At 32.8% G+C, this 14924-nt stretch overlaps 1 protein-coding gene across 2 annotated transcripts in view; it reads right to left on the reverse strand.

Annotated features, from left to right (window-relative positions):
- The window catches only part of LOC126853198 (uncharacterized), a 167802-nt gene extending 155672 nt beyond the window's left edge, over positions 1–12130 (reverse strand). The window contains exon 1 of one of the 2 annotated variants that reach the window (XM_050598751.1): positions 11828–12130. The gene's annotated coding sequence lies outside the window, so the exon portion shown is untranslated. The remainder of the gene's footprint in view (positions 1–11827) is intronic. The other variant, XM_050598752.1, reaches the window with a different exon arrangement.
- Between the last annotated feature and the right edge of the window lie 2794 nt (positions 12131–14924).

The following is a 14924-nucleotide window of genomic DNA, read 5'->3' on the forward strand; positions in this document are numbered from 1 at the left end:
TGCTCTCTTAATTTCATATCAATACGTTCACTATACGTTTACTGCAGAAGACGGTAAAAAAGTTGGCATGCCATTATTTTCTCATATCGGTCATATTGGTCTCATGTCTGCAGCATGTCGCGTGTATTAATTCACTTTAACTCACTGGCTAATTAATGAATTAATAAAATAATACTTGCAGAGTGCTTGTTCGGCTTCCATAATTCGCTTCTTTTTATATTTATATCTTACATTTTATTATACTTAAAATAAAAGCGCACACTTTAAAAAAAAGAAAAAAGATGGACATCTGCGGAAAAGTTAATAAAAAAAAAAATCAATTAATTAATTAATGTTCACCGCGTCTTTAGATGTACCTGATTCCGATGCAACGCGTGACACGCCAATCGAGTGTATTTACTGGCACGTTCCGGTCCGAGACTGCACGCAAATGAGATTTAACATTGTTAACCATACCGGCGCGTTGCATCGTTGTCGTTTCCCGGAAAATGTTTGCAACCGACTGGCCAGAGAATTCGCATTATGCGTTGCGCGCAGTTACGAGTTGCAACGCGAACGGCCAAGCAAACATGTAGAAGAAACGCAATAATCACAAGTGAAACCAATACGTTAACTTACGGTATAGTCATTTCGCGAAATATCTGCTTGCTATCGCTGCCGATTACGTAAATAATCCCCGCACCGCGTATACACGATCGTGATGCAATTACGCTCGTTACCCGATCATCAAGTTCTCCACCCGGTCCGAATACATTACATCTCGCTCGACGAAATAGTAATATACCGTGCAATGATTTGATTGTGAGTTTGTGTATAATAATAAACATAAATAGATAATATTTTTTTTTTTTTTTTCAATTAAATCTTTGCTCGATATATTTTTTATATTTGCTCGATAAATTTACAATTTCCAACATGTTATTAGTACAAATTTATTAATTCAAATTTAGTTAAATTTGGGCTATATTGTTAGGCGATTAATAAAATGCAATATAATAATCATAAGATAAAATAGAAATCTTTAAAGAGAATCTGTCGGCATAACTTTAGTATAATGATTATATCATGGAAAAAATTGAAAACGGTACATTAGCAGATAACGACGGCAAGTAGTATATGCGAGAATAACGCGATAATTATGCGGAAACGTCATCGTCCTTTATCTACGTCTCATCTGATCATCAACGGCGAAGAACGGCAAGCTGAGATGCGTGACAGTCAAGCGCACGATCGAAGCAGAAATAAACGCAACCGAAGAACAAAGCCAGTAATTAACAGACACGTATCTCGCCAATTATCACGATACTCGTTATCTCGTTATCGGTCATTGGATAGCATCGCGAAACGACAATTCTATATAAAGTGGCCTTTGGAATTTGCCGATCATTGGTGGTGGTTTACATAATGCGAAATTCAAGATATATCCGAAAGTCATTTCCGTCGTTTGTAAGTTCATAATCAATGTTGAGAATAAAGTACTAATTTTAACGATATCTTCTTTATAGACACGCAAATAGATTTAATAGAAATTTTCCGATATTCCCATTTCAAAAATTACTTTGCCCAAAACAAAGACGGCAAAAATTAAGTATTAAAAATTAACATTTAAATTTGTAAATTGGAAAGATGAAATTGATTTATTTTCTTTTGCATTAAATTTTTGCATCTCGACATCAACAATTCTTTTCTATTCAACAGCATCTGAAATTTCCAGCACACTAAATTTTGTGGAAATTTTATATATTTTTTCTTCTATTAATGATGCGCAGTTTCGATGCGCATATATCTAACGAGTCAGCGGACTGAGCGCAAGTGCGCAATGTGCTTGCATGCTAACGTAAAGAGCGTTTGCTTCAAGATAATCATCGAGGGCACGTCGGTTCCTTTGAAAAGCGGACAGACAACCTCAAAGTTTCCGCGAAGATGAGTTTAGCACATACATCGTGTATTAGATTATGAATATGAATGATATTCTATAAATTATCGAACGAGATATTGAAAATATTATGTAGTCGATGACAATATAATATCTGAAATAAGCAATTATTCTGAGATTGATTAAATTAATTTTTGCAATAATTTCAATCAATAATACAATCAAGCTAATAATGTCGAGAAAAAATTAAAAAGACAAATTAATTGACGCGGAATTTTTATTTTATCACTATATGAAAATATATCCTGTGTTGCTGCTCAAAAAATGTAGTGCCGAGAAATTATTAAGATTTTCAATAATTTTTATACCTCTTCAAAGTAATTTAAATCTAAATTAAAAAATGTATAAATATTTCAGATTGATAAATAATGATTGATTAATATTAAATATAATGTTTTAATTATTATAAAAGACAAAAGCTTTTTAATAATGTTTTGACGAAATGATTGCGTATTATAACTGCTAATCAAATCTACAAGTAAATTATTCATGTTGTAGCAAATATTATTTCGCGTCATATTCAATGACTCAGACTTTAGACGATAGAAACAATCACACAGACAATTATTAAGATTAGATACATGTGTATCTCGGTTTCGAGAGCGCAGGATGAATGGTAAAGTTGTCAGCGCAAAATCCGTTTAACGGATTAACGAACATCGCTTGCTCGATCCTTGCTAATACGATAATAACGACACTCGATGATCGTGCATGACATGGTCGCGCATGATATTAATCTGTGCGTTGATCATTCCTAAATTTAATCGTCATCGTCAATGATGCTGCTGTCACATCGATGCGATTCTGCATGCGGTAATTGCTCGACAAGTAGGTAGGCGATAATCCTCGTAATATTATTGAAAGATCGCGCGGCTACCTACGCGAAGATCGATGATATCGCATCGATATTATTCGACACGACGAATGCGCGAAACAGGAGCGAGATAAGAATTCGCACGATTCGCACAGGCAGATGTGATTTGCGAGCAAGTAAAATACAAACTTACACTTTATCCGTTTACGACTAGTCAACATCTATTGTTCGCAGTAGCTGCTCATGTATGCGTAGAAATGCATATACCATGAAAAGGGCGTCAGGGCGAAAGAATTTTGTCAAATATAATAGATATTTGCGCGCACTTTTTGCAATTTATTTATGAAATCATATAAGTCGTGATGCGAAACGGAAAATAAGGGAATAAAGGATGAAGCGCAGACTCTGTGCAGAACTTTTCGCGACATGAAAGAACAGAACAAACGGCGCTGCAGTTTTTTGCAGCAAGTGCAATTCTTGCTGAAAGAAGCGTGCATACATGCATTTATGAATCCGTTATTATCGAATACACGCGAGTGCCGGGAAAAGTCGCGAAAATTTCGTTTCGTCAATCTTCGTATCCCTACGCGACGGATTAACACTTTATCACAAACGTGGAAGGGAGCTCTTATCGTTGCCACACCTCAGACACGAGCGCACTATCACTGTCACACGATAACAAACGACGCACAATTTTTCGCAGCATTTTTTTCTTCCCTTCGCAAAAAGGATAAAGAAGGATTTCGAAGCGGAGCGGAGAGAATGTTGTGCGCGCGGATGAGAATGTTTAAATAAAATTCTGAAATAGGCGCTAGTTCTGGAGGATACGATAACGCAATACCGAGAGAAGAAGAGCTAAACAAAGACAAGGAGGGAGAGGAAACGAAACGACGAGAGAAAATGAAAAAAATGGGAGGAAGAAAAAAAGAGGGAGCGAGATAAACGAGGCGCCGGCAACGATGTCTCTGTGCTGACTGACGACGAGTTGTTCATATAATGTACGTAGAGTACGAGAGAAAGAGAGAAGAAACGATGGGGGGAGATGGAGAAGACTAAGGATGTGAAAAAGAGCGAGATGAAGGTAGGGAATAATGAGGAGAGAGAATGGACGAGAACTGGCCGAGGCAAACACGAGAGCGGGAGAAGCGGAGTGTGTTCGCGAACTCTTTCTCTCGCACGCGAGAGCAGAGACTGAAATATTTGTGAGCGAGTTGCGTGTTAACGCTGATAACGAATTACAGGTATGCATGTATTTACCTATGACACATATGATACATATTGGCGGGAAGCCGCAGTGATTCTCATAGCGATATCAAATTCTTTCATTATTTTTCGTTTCGTTATTTCTATTAATCAGGTTATCATTTGCTTGAATATATTTTTCATGTCTAGAAAGCAATACCTTGATCCCCCCTCATTAAAATACTAAAAACATATTTTTTTTTTAATTAATAAAAAACAATAAATTTCTTTTGTGCACCAATTAACATGAAAAATCAACGGTATGTATATATATATATATATATATATATATATATATATATATATATATAAGTATGAATTTAATTATTATTATTTTTAATTAAATGAGTAATGGATAATGGATAATATGAATATTTTAATCTTCTGATAAACACATACATCATTTTAACATGTATGATTATTATCAGACTCATTGTCATAATAATTAGTTTTTAAGAAGCAAGTCTACAATCATCAATTTAATTTTGTTACTCTATAAAACTTTACTCGCATAATATTATAGTGTCATTGTAGCACAATTGAATGTGAATAATCTTTCTGTAAACATTATTCATTCAACGTTGAAGTGAACTTATGTGAATATGTTCGGAATTAAACGTTCAATAATGACAGAAAAGCGTTTAGAGCTTCCGTAATCTAGGAACACTTGGGCTCGTGAAAAATTCCTATCAAACTGAACAAGCAAATGGAATTTTAATTAAAGCACCTTGCGTGCGCACTGAGAATTACCACGACGCTAGATATCGCGAGCTCTCGTATTATCTCAATTCTATAGAACAGTATTTACCTCTGATTTATAGACGTATATTCTCTACGTGAACTACGCCAACGACTATTCACATCTTCTGAAAATTATATTCCTGAAATCGAGAAAGAAATCAAATTGCCTTAGAATATACATTAATTCGCTCATATCACGAAACATGTTTCTATTATCTGCGAATTTTTATTTCCTCGAGAATAATCTAAAGTAAATAAAAATAATAAAATATACAAAAGTAATGATTATGACTGGATATTCTTTTACGTCTGCATAAGAAAATATTTCGCGTATTTCAAATTCCCTTTATCGCGCAACAAACAAAAATGATCATGATATCACTTGTGATCCGCAAACTATGTAGGGATAGCGTATCCAATACGAAACTCGCTGCTAGGAGTTAAAGAGAGTCTCGAGACGTTTCTTGCGAGATGACCTTTCGATCTTCCAAGACCTTCTCCTTCGATCGAGAGATGAATTTCTTTTTTGCACAGGCTCAATCAAGCGTACATCGATCGCGAGCGTTCCCCCGAGTCTCGCCCCCCGTTGCTCAACCTTCGCGTTCTCCAATTTTCGTTTCTTCTGTCGAATCTTTTTACAATGATTTTCCGCGTAATCTCGGGGATTTTTATTTCATATTTCTTGTCTCTTCAGGTTTTTTTTTTTTTCTTTTCATTGGCCGCGCAATCATGATTTATTGATGAAATATAGCATTTGAGTTGCAAGGTAAACGACTACTTGTGCAAGAAACATCGAGAATGCAACCAAGTTTCGATACCGGGGGACACTGGTGGTGTCTTATTACGAATGTAAAAATATATATGAAGAAAAAATTCGCAATCATCAAAAAAAAAGATTCATATACCGAGTGACTTGAATTACATATCATATACTATCCGTGCAATGTTGACAAACATTTGTTATATTACACCGATGTACGTTATTATTATTTACTTGAATTAAAAGTAAAATATGCTTATTTCTAAATTCTGCATTATGCGCGAGAGATTTGATAAAATGACTCTAAATATATATCTTATATTTTGTAATGGATTTTCAAAAATATACATAGTTTTCATAATTATTATAATTATATTTATTTAAATGCCTAAGATTTAATAATTTCCGTGTTCAATTGTACATACATGGTGACACAGTTGTTTATATGCAAGAAATATCAAGCATTCCTACTGTCGATAAACGTGAGTAGAGAACGTGAGTACGAGAAGAAAAGAAAGAGATAGTCGATAAAGAAGAATACACAAAAGCAATAAATGAGAAAAACTGCTCTTTGAATCTTTAATCTATATACGGTAATCGTACCAAAGATCCCGCTCCTATATCATACGCGTTATAAAAAGTAATTATTTCATTAAATATATTTCATTAAATTTCACAACAATAACAATTATTAATAAATCCCTTGATAAATAGGAAATAAATTTTAATTTTATTTCTGAATATCACTTAATAGACACACATATACATATATAAGAATTATTATAAGAATCACTTATAAAACATAATTATTGCATCGAATAATATTTATTTATGACTGTGGCGTAATTAATTTGATTGAACGTTCTCTTATATACTGATTCATAATGTTAAGCACTAAATTATTAAATCAGCGCTGTAGTATGTTCGGGATACATTTACTTTCTCGATCTTTTTTTTTTTTTTGAATAAAGGAGATCCACCGCTCGAAGCGACAATTTGGAACGGGATACCTAGACGGTTATCTCTAGACGGGACTCTCATAAATATTTATGAATTTAAAACACATAATTACTCCAAAGAGACCTGACTTTTTATCCGTCTCCTTCCTCTCCCTCTCATTCGCAATGCCAAATGCGCATCTGTTGTATATTTATGCAAATTTTTGGCACTGCAAATTTTAGCTCCCACTTACGAGATTTTATCGATTGTACTTTATAAGCATAAAAAAATGTAAAAAGAGAATAATTTTATAAACAATTTACCTTGCAACTAATGTTTTTTGTCAAGTAAAAACTTTGAGAATTGGTAAATCTTTTTACTTGTGTCAGAAAATGGATTATTATTATTATGTACAAATAATTTAATAATTCTATTCTCTCTTTTACCTTTTTCTATTTTTATTTTTTTTTAACATTACGTAATTAAAAATGTAATAAGAATTTCGTAATCATTATATAAGGGATCAATGAGAAGTAATATTATATCAATCACATGTATAGATTAAGTTATTCTTAATTGCTCTAATTCTATTTCTATCCTGTTTTTTATTGGTTTTATAATTGTTTCTACAATTGACGTCATATAAATCGCGGATAATGATCGCAATTAAAGGCAATGAATTGCGAGAGAATATTCTCTTTGTGATTCAATATTACTGCATTTATAGTTTTCTCAAACTCGTGTATATATTCTTTTGTCTTAGGATATAGAGGTTTATGGTAAAATTAACTGTAAATTTGACAATCAACTGATTATTGAATAGAAAAACATAATTATTCATTTTGTTTATATTCAATTTAATAATTGCAATAAATTTCGGTAATTAAAAATATATATCGCTAGATTTTATTAATTTTCCGATAAATATTCAAGTAGAAAAGAAAGTGCAAATTGATAGCGCAAATTAGTTTTCTATTGGATACTTATTAGAGCAAATGATAAAGTATAAATATATTAAATTTAATTGTTAAAATTCAATAAAATAGACTGCAATGAAAATGCAATATATCAGTTATTTGTCATATTTACTTCAATATGTTTTATTGCAAAAAATAGATAAATAAATATTGGCTATATGCAAAACTTTTAGCTATATATTCAAAAAACATGTTTTAAAAAAAGCTCGATGGCTCGTATTAATTATTTTATAGATTATCTGATTCATCTGAATTCCAATCAGAATATTATTCGTCTTATATGACAATCGCACATTTCATCAATCAAAGAATTATATTTAGCGCTGAATGTATAGGATATGAATGCCGACTATTATATTCGTACAAAATTTTACGACAAATGCGAGCACTGTGCAGAAACACGTATCGATAGTATTAAAGACTCAAGGACACAGAGCGCGTTCTGTATTTAAATCTTTGTATAAAAAAAATTTTTTATACATATCTAGATCTACAATGATGTAATCGTCAATGACGTTTCAATCAAGGTAATCCGAGAATGAATGCGGAAGGATGAAGGACGAAAATTAATACGCTTGTAAATAGATCGCGAGCAAACAACAACTTCTCTGCTACAAAGTGCCGATTGGAGGACTCTGTTACACACTTGAACTGCCTCGTGTTTCGTTGCACTTGTGTGCATATTGGCCCCCCAATCCTGACCGAGGAATGCGTTCCCGTGTGGAATCGCCTCTCACATCGGCAGGATCGAATACTCTTTGTTCGCGAGATCTGACCTGATCCAGTAGCCGACCATCTGCCACCATCTGCCTCCGCTGAGATTTTCTTGAAAGAAATTCCAGGCAATCCAGAAAAAAACGCGCTCTAAAGAATGCACTTTTCCACCCGAAACATTTATTTTGAAAATAAAAATGGTTGCAGCATTATTGCGTTTATATACACTTATGTATGCGCGCAAAAAAAATATCACATTTATTTAAAAAAATAAAATACTTTCTCAAAATTTTTATAAATATATAATAATATTATAAAATTGATAAAAATAAAGAAAGACATGGGGAAAAACTAGAAATCAATTTTAAATTGCATTGTAATTTGCTTTGTTAATTTAATTTGTTTCACACGAGCATATAGAATTAATTTTACACTGTTTATTTCTTAAAATGTATTGCAAGATTTGAGATAAGGCTATATTCTTACATGAATTTAAAAACGATACATTTTTTATCTAGTATCACCTAAATATCAAAATTGTACAAGGCGATTAATAATCGAATTTTAATTTTCAAAGAAAAATGACTCGTTTCATAAATGTAACGCTTGTAGTGCAATTATTTACAGATTAAGGTAATTAATTCATAAATAGGATATCCAATATCGAAATGGACTACGCGTATCGCAAATTTTCGAACGATTTACAATCGCATCTCAACGTCTCAACTCATGATCAAACTCAAAGAGTGAAAACGACCGACGTTTAACGGTCGAGCCTTAAACTCGCGATCAGATCTCTCTCCCTTTCCCAAGTCTCTTCCTGCCCTCGTGTCATCATTTTATCTCGCTCCCGTGAATGAATTTGTGAACATAAACCGTCGGTCCGTCTCACATCCGCCTATTTTCGTACAGACACGCGTGCCCTTCGCCTTTCATTGAGGGAGAAAATTATTTCTAGCAGCCGGGCAACGATCTTTTCTCCGAACATCAGTACGTCTCGATTTATTACATTCAGATCGATTAATGATCGTTGACGGACATTCTCATGCAATGCGGAAGATTTTGCAAGAATTCTAATTTCCATCTTTCCATACTTCAAATTACTTCTTCGTTAATGGGAATTTTTTATGAGATCCTTCATAGATTTTTTTATGAGATCCTCCATAGATCCTCCTCTGAGGTTTATGTCAGAGATAATAAAAAAAGAAAAAAAAATCAATATGCGAAAATGATTGCTTTGCTTAATAATTAGAAATACGTATGAAAATTGATGATCTTCCGATCGTCAAAGAGAACCGCACTTTTACGCATTGAATTAATCATTATATCTAACGTGACAAATCGCTGCATAATCAACACATTATGTAGTACTCGCGCGCTCATCTATTAAAGCTTCGCTACGGGAGAAAAAGGTAAATTTTGTTCCAAGGAAAAGACGGTGAGAGAACTTGTAAAGAAAATGGCATTAAAGCGCACGAAATAAAATACAAAGAATTGCCGTAAATTTACAACGTCCTCCTGTCTTTCAGTGTGATCTGCACGAATTCATCGATCGACATGCTCTAGCCTAAATGCAACGCGAGTGCAATACCAGAAGAAAATATCGAGGTGTAAGCGTAAGTGAGTAATGTATCTGTATATCGCGCGGTGAAACTAGAAGTTAACAGCTGAAAACTGGTTTCCGAGAGAAGGTTTTATTCGCGTACACGGACTGTCATGCAAAGAATAAGAGAAAGAGAGGAGAATGTACGAAACGAGAGAGAGAGAAGATGAAAAATGTTATATTATTTCTATAAATATCAATTTTATAAGTATGAATTTTGCAGAATCTCCGCATAATACATATTATATGAACAGATAATAATATTAAAAAATTACTAAATTGATAATGTAATGGAGCCATTTTAAATTAAGAGATTACTATCTTTTCTCTTATGATTCTCTCAAAAGAAGAAAGAAAAAAATATGAATAGAGAGAGAGAGAGAGAGAGAGAGAGAGAGAGAGAGAAGAAGAAGAGGAAAGAAAAAAATAAGCGAAGAGAAAGGTGAAGAGGAAAAGAGGGAGAAATCAAGGAGTATGGTTACACTATTCGCGTCTAAGGAGAAACATGGGCGCAGAGATTTAGGGGCACAGCATCTGACATGTATATTGTAATTTTTATATTTATCTGTTATATAATACATTCTATATTTAAATTCTAATTAAAAGAGAAGGAGAGAAAAAGAGCAAAAGGATTTTTAAACTTTTTAAAAATCTTTAGTTGTCACTTATCGATGATGATAATGAATTTGGACTATAACTTTCCTTAATAAATATATCGAGACACATTAATTATTTATGAGCAATAAAAAAATTTTCACAAATTAAAAAAAAAAACTAATTTTTTATATAATCAAACAATTTTTCGTTTGAGCAGACTTTCACTTTGTCAAATATTAATTATGTACAAAGTTATTCAAAACTAAAATATTGAAATCTTACGATAACTTACGCTCACCTGCATGTCAAATTTTTGCTGAGATAAAAGTCAACATTAGGTTGTTCAAACAATCTATAAACGAATGAAAACGACCGCCACGGAACAACATTTATAACGTGTGTACGCACAGCGGAAATTAAGATTTTTCCCGCAGCGAACGCGCAACGTTAGTCACAGCTTCGGATTGCTCATGCGAGAAGCGGACAAGGAGGAGACAAAGAAAGACGGAGCAAAAAGTGAAATGGAGGTGGAATACGCAAATGTGTACGGTGGAACAATATAGATAAAGTTGAACAAGATGCAGAAGGGACAGTGACGCGAGTGCATCTTTTAGCGCGCGAGAACAGTACGTTTTTTTTTGTTTTTTTTTGCGAGTTGAAAAAAGCAGCACGTAGCTCGGGTTCGTGAAGACGAAGAATCCCCTTTATTGCGCGATTATCTCTGTCTGAGGATATCCGAGAGAGGCATAAGGATTCCACTAAGGTTTGCCAACTACAGAGGAGTGCTGTTATAAATGCACGTGTACGCGAATTTACGCACTTTGTCTCTCATAAATCGAAACTCGCGGCAGGCGAGCATCTCTCTCTTTCTCTTTCTCTTTCTCTCTTTTGCGCGCGCGTCAATTATATAAGAGATAATAATTGTTGTCAAACAGATACCGTCGTGTGTATTATTACAAAGCAAGGTCTCTTAAAAATAACTGACTGTATAATTTTTAAATAAGACTATTGTATTAAGAATTAAAAAAAGCCAAGTCAGTTAATAATAACACTAACAATAAGAAAGACTTATTTTTATAATAATAATAATTCTTCCGTTATTACGGTAATGGCATTGGTATATATGTTTTTATAAGTTTCTCGGGTTAGAATTATATATCGATACATGTGTGAGAGCAAAGAATAAAAGAGATTAAAAAATTATTTTTCAATCATAAAAATATTTCAAAAATAATCATTGGATATTGAAAAAACTGTTTTGAAACTGTTTGAAAATTCTATGAATAAAAAAGGCAAATGTTACAAGAAAAAGATAAATTAACTAACTAATGTTGTATATATATCACAGTTCGGATAAAATCAAACTTGTGTAAATCAAATTAGCGCGCGTCACGTGTCAATTTTAAACTTGCACGAGAAACGCGCGCAAGAGATTACATTTAAATTGAATCCGGCCTACGATCTCTTACTGCCACGAAATTCAATCTTTCTGTGTCGCACTCACCATAATTTTTCGCTGAGATCGGCGTCGGCGAGAGAAGTGAACGATACCGTTGCACCGGATAGATTCTTGGGCCGCGCGCCGACGAGATAAAAGGACCAACTTCACTCCGACGTTCACTAATCACCGCACTATATGCACATTGAAATTTGAAGCACGTCTTTGCTCGACTCAAAATCTTTGCGTTTCGAATAAAGAGAGAAATCGCGCGTCGACCGGCAACGTGATGTGAACTCGCGGAGAGAACGAGACAGACGCTGGACCGAACGGCAACGCAACAAGTGACAGCCCCCACGCGCGTCGTGCGTACGCCGCTGCCGCCGAACGCTGACTCGGAATGCGCGCGACCTCTCGTACTGCACGCGCTCACCGAGGGCGCCACCGCTCGAGTTCTCGAGTAAGGACCGCATCTCCCTTTAATTTTTAAAGTCGAACGTTTCATTTCGTTTCTAGCATACACTTTTATTTCCTTGCGTATAGTATAAAAATGATAATATAATGTAATATATATATAAATATATAATAAATATAAATATATATTTATAATTAATAATATATAATAAATATATATTTATAAATAAATTAATAAATATAAATATATAAATATATAATAAATATATATTGTAATATATAAATTAATAGGCAAATGTTGTTAATGTTTTTAATTTGCTTATCACTAAAAATCACCTTTTTCTTCCAAAGATTAAATATATTGTTTATAATAACCGCGTATAAATTTCCAAAGAAAGTTTTTCGAAAATTCTACTAGCGTTCAGTTTTTGTGAATCACATTGTGAAATAAAAATAGAATATTTTAAGTTTTACTTTAATTTTCAAAAGAAAAAGAAATCAAAACATAAGCAAATAAAAATGATTAAACACAGTAAAGCGTATTAAAATGAGAATGTGAACGTTAAAACAACAATTATTTTAGTTAGCATAATTATTATGTAGCAAATCTATATTAAGAAAAATCGATAAAAATGGTATTATGATCAAATTTTAATACATTTTTTCTTTATTTGTACAGTTCTGAAAAGGTTTCTAAATTAATACAATTTAATTCCGTTAGAGATAAAAAATCTTGATTAAATTAATTTTGATAAAAAATTCCTATAAATAATTAAGTTAACAAAGATCATATCTGAATAACATATTATACATATATTGTACATATATGTAAAATTATGCTTACAAAAACTACATTTGATAAGGCAGATCTTCATACTCATTATAATGTAGCTTTTATATCTAATTTGAAAATTGTAAAAATTGTAAAAATAAGTAAAAGTATTAACGCGTTTTTTTTTTATTATTCAGAACAAAAGGGTTGCATATTTTATTATAAAATTTTAATTACACGAATAAGAAATATTTCAGGGCGTATTTTCTTAAGCAGACAGGCGGTAGATGACAGCACAAATATCACACGGAAATCGATATATGTTTCATATTGATTTGGAAGAGTTCTATTTTATCATCTTGTTGAAAAAGAAAAAGTATTTAATTTCTGAAAGGACTAAAATATTCCGCCAATGAATAGGCGAGTCAAGATAATGCAAAGTAGTAAACAAATAAATTAAACAAACCGAATCAATAAATGAATAAAAAAAGAATTAATAATTTTTTTATTAACACTTTTTGCTAAACTTTACTAAACTTTAATTTTATTTTCATTAATTTACTATTTTCATAAATTTCCAAATATATCGAAAGAAAAATGGCGATATGATTTTTCGCCGATATATCCGAAATCTCCATAAATTTTCATTAAATTTACATGTGAATTAAATAACATTAATGAATTTCTAGAAAAGTAAGTAGAGTGGAAGAATAATCCGCGAAAATAAACGCGTATCAAATTGGTGTTTGTCGAAGAAATTGAATCTTAATATAAAAGTGAAGTGTCGATGGTTCGACGATTCGATCGGATGGATAGATAGAACCAAGATGAACGATCTGAGGCGCCAACCGCTCCCTTTAATAAGCCCCCGGGCGACTCCGATCAATATATCTGTCAATCAGGCATGTCAACAGAAACTTTCCTTTAGCGCAGATCGATCTCGATATGGCGCCTAGCCGAATATTTTATTTATCTCCTTGTAAGAGAGAACAAAAGAATCGATTACGAGAGATTACAAATTGATGTGAAATTCGTTTGAGCAAGCGCTTTCTTCTTTTATGAATATCTATCCTTTTTGAGATTAATATGTGCTTTCTCTTTCCTATTCTCATTTCTCTCTCTATTTTCCTTTTTCCAATATTCAATTTTAGTTTACTCTTGTATTATAATTTAATTATATATTTTATATATATTTAAATATATATAAAATAATTATATATTTAAATATATATTTTATTTATTTAATTATAATGTAAAAAAAGATTTTAATCCAAGTGCAAAAAGACATTGATAATATTGCTTGTATTAGAGAATTAATTTGTTTTCAAAGAAAGTGGATTGACGAGTTAATAAATTACATAACAGAAAATTCAAAATATTTTGATTTTTACATAAGCAGTATCCGTATAAAGTGTTTCTCCACTTTTCTTTCTTTTTTCAATATCATTCCACAGATCTTAAAATTCTAAACTCTATTAAACAAGTTGAGTCCGCTGTCTTTTATCTTAATGGCAAATTTGTTGGCAAACCTAAAACTTAAACTTTTTAAGTAAAATTTTGATGCGCATATATTATTTTCTGGGTAATAAATGTTTTAAAAAATTCAGCAGAACGAACGAAAGGGAGATTGCTTCGATCTTTACGATCGTCAAGATTTATTAATCGTTGATTTTTTCCGCGCGACGCTGCGACAAAAGATGATATGGCCGTAGGATTCAACGGCAGCAGGATACCATGGTATTCTCGCCTACAGTATCTTGTGCTGTAGAAGTCTGTGCCTTTACTTTCACTGCTGATCCGATCTAAGACACGTTGTCTCTTAGAGCAATCCTCCTGCATCCTAAAGAGCCGTCGAGGTCGTCTAAATATCGTCGCGTATCAGGACAGAAGATGAATAATCGAGTCACATTTTGCGAATATCGATTGACCGAATGCGATCGCGCATCTCTTTCGATCACAATTGATCTGTTCCTATTG

Source organism: Cataglyphis hispanica, chromosome 11 (assembly GCF_021464435.1).
Source record: "Cataglyphis hispanica isolate Lineage 1 chromosome 11, ULB_Chis1_1.0, whole genome shotgun sequence".
NCBI classification, from domain to species: domain Eukaryota; kingdom Metazoa; phylum Arthropoda; class Insecta; order Hymenoptera; family Formicidae; genus Cataglyphis; species Cataglyphis hispanica.